At 51.1% G+C, this 3,266-nt stretch overlaps 1 pseudogene; it reads left to right on the top strand.

The window, feature by feature from the left end:
• The first annotated feature begins 3,143 nt into the window (after positions 1–3,143).
• On the top strand, positions 3,144–3,262 carry LOC111731461 (annotated as a pseudogene).
• Positions 3,263–3,266: the final 4 nt, after the last annotated feature.

A 3,266-nucleotide genomic window follows, 5' to 3' on the forward strand; every position in this document is an offset into this window, starting at 1 on the left:
CGGAGACCACGCGACGGCGGTGGCTGGGCGGCGCAGGCCCCAGGTGCGCGAGGCTCAGGTCAGGAGCCATCCTTTCCCTTGGGTAGATTCAGGTCTTGAAAGGGCAGGAAGCTGCCGAAGGCTGCCGGGCCGCCCAGGGCGCAGGCGGGCCAGGGGCCCGAGGCGGGGGTCCTGTCGTCGGAGCCGATGCTGTCTCTCCACTGCCCTGCGGCCATGCCACCTGTCACATTAGCTCAGCGTTTTCTGCTCTGACGTCCTCATACACCAATAGCAAGGTTCCCAGATTCTTGACTGGCTATAATTGAACGGTGGTTTAATTCCCAAGTCTAACTTCGTGATGTGCTCTGATCCTGGGCCCTAGGCTTGTGATCCACGCTCCTGGACACGGCAGATGGCATCGTGGCTGCCACGGAATTCTCAATTCAAACTTAAGACGTGACTGATGCCGTGAGGGATTTCAGTGCAGGACACGGGACGGGCTATGATCACTGACACGGCAGAGTGTGTCATTTCGAAAGCTCGGAGACACGTGCTCTTACAGAGCGCCGTGCTAAGCCCCTCCAAGGCCGAGCACGACACGCTGGGGGAGCGGCCGCGGGGAGCAGCCTCGCGCCCTCGTCTTTACGTGTGGCAGTACGAGAGTGTGCAGGGCTGTAGCCATTTGCTCAGTGTCCCACCGTGAGTCCGTGGCAGAAATGGCACAAAAACCTGGTCTCCTGGCTCTTCACTTGGTGTAATTTTCACTGAACACAGCAATTTCAAGAGAAGCAGAGTACAGGATGCAACCCAGTGCTGCTGGCGAGCTGACCGCTCCTGCCTCCCCCTCACTAGCCGCCGTGTGAGCCCTGCCCGCCCACCCTTCAGCAGCACCCCCGGCGGGCACACCCCCAACGCGCCCTGGGCCCCCCGTCAGCCTCAAACGGACACAGCCTCTCTGCGCGTCACTGCGTCCTCAGCCGGTGGCGCTGGCCTCCTGCCGCACCTCACTCCACCCCACAGGCTCTCCGGCTCGGCGCCACGGCACTGGGCATCAGCGAACGCCAGGAGACGCGTTCGGCGCTGCCCTTCCCCTACACTCACGTAGCACCCACCTGGCATCGCGTGCCCATCCGAGCGCCTCCTAAATGCCAACTCCTCCACGGTTCTTCACGGAGTTTTAGGACAGGTGTTGTTTTCATCGTCCCCATCTCACAGGTACAGATGTGAATCCTAGAGCAAATGATAAAATTCTACAGCAGTGAATTCTAACATTTTGCTGTATAAAAAACACATGGCTAGAAAGAAAAGAGAAAAAATGCGTCCGGCACGCCACGCTGGAGCATTCCGGAGGTGAGGATCCACGGCATGCGATATCGTATAGTCCTTAGCACATTATCGATTTTTTTTCTGTGTAGGTTGAATTTTTTTTTAATGAGAAATATTGTAGGCATGAGAATTCTTTTCCTGGTAATGAACCAGATTCTGCGAAGACTTTGAGTTCTGTTTGGCTGTAAACGATGCTGCTCGGGGAGCTGTTTGGCTTTGAAATGATGGGGTTCAATGTGCAGTGATTCTTCACTCACGACTCTTCTGGAAGCTGCAGAGTGTGATTTGGAATCGCTCTAGGCACAAAGAATCGCGTATTTTCGTATCATTCTTCAGAGATGATTGTGTGATGACAGTTTGATTCTTCAGACCTGCTCAAGGGTAAAACTGTCTTATTTTTACTTTTATTTAAGTAGCAATTTTGCCGTATCATGTGGGTTGGATTATATTTTTCCGGCAAAGCCCGGTCTCTCAGCCTTATTGTAGTATTTCTTTCTCTTTCTTTTTCATTTGCCTTTATTTTGAAGGTTTGGGAGAACATGTTTTAAAGAAAATGTACTGAATAAAGGCATCCGGATCAACTCTAGCTCAGAAAAGAAACACATACTGACATAGATTTCAAGGTCATTAAAACAAAACTTCCATTTTTTAGAGTGTACTAATTCCTCAGTGGAGACTTCAATTCAAAAATGTTGAGTTCCGTAGCATTTGTGTCCCGTTCATTTTAATCTGTTTGAGAGAATGAGGGAGGGTGACGACACTTTCTCCTTTGGCTAATGGGTAACATTTCACTACTAATACGGCAAATACATGCTGAATATCAGCATTACCATTGAGGAAAACGTTAAAAAATGTTAAAAGCATCAAAGATAAGGTAAAATTACGAAACCAAATCTCGGCAAAACCAAGCGGAAAGCCCACCCCTTTTCCCCTAAGGACAATCGTCTTGCTTACAGGAATGTCAGCAGGACTATGAAGAATCCGTTGCCTTTATAGGGTGAGAGAAATTGAAAACGGCCAAGTAGAAGCAAGCACGGCCTGGCCGACAGGGCCCTAACCTGACAGAACTGCCCCCCACTGGAAGCGCGCTGCGTCGTGCTTGGGGGTGTCTGTTGGCACGAGCGTTCGTCCCCCTTCCTGCCTTGCCTGTCTGAGCATCACAGAGTCAGGAAGCCCGGGGACTTCGTGCCCAGAACCTCCCTCCAGCAGGGCCCCTGTGGAGATCCCGCCAACAGCAGCAGGAAGCGCAGCGCCCCCAGAGGCTGCAGGCTTTCCGGGAGGGTCACGGTCACCCCCCGGAAAGGGCCACAGGCTCGCGACTCGGGTCACTTGTAGCACTTTCCAGAGTCTTGACGTGTCTCGCTTTCCACATGCAGCTTCCAGGCTTCCTGTCGTTCTCATCCTTTCCAACAGCTTTATAAGGACCGACCTCTCTGTAATCATCAGAATGTGGTCGGCTGCCCTGGCTGACGCCCACCTGACACAGGAAAGGCGGGTAAACCCGCACTGCCGGGAACACACGCGTCCACCTGCATCAGCCGACTGGTCCAGAGGACTTAAAATCTTGCAGGTGCAAATGGTCCCACACCAGGCGGCAGAAAAAAGTTAGACTCTACATTGTTGGCCTCGTATTATATCTGAAACTTATTTTTCCAAATCAATACATAGTTGAAGATGTCCAAGCACAAGAAAACAGGACTCTCTGCATGAGAATAGTCAGAAACGACAAACGAAAGAATAAAATCTACCAAAAGATACTGTTTTATCAGTCACGGATTATTAGTAAAATAGTCTTGCTATATTAAAATAAATAAAAGATAAGCTTAAAAATTATCTAAGGCTACGGCCATGCCACCCTGAACTCGTCCGATCCCATCTGATCTCGGAAGCTAAGCAGAGTAGAGTCTGGTTAGTAATTGGATGGGAGACCACCCAGGAAGACCAGGTGCTGTAGGCGTAAA

Source organism: Pteropus vampyrus, unplaced genomic scaffold (genome assembly GCF_000151845.1).
Source record: "Pteropus vampyrus isolate Shadow unplaced genomic scaffold, Pvam_2.0 Scaffold377, whole genome shotgun sequence".
NCBI classification, from domain to species: Eukaryota; Metazoa; Chordata; class Mammalia; order Chiroptera; family Pteropodidae; genus Pteropus; species Pteropus vampyrus.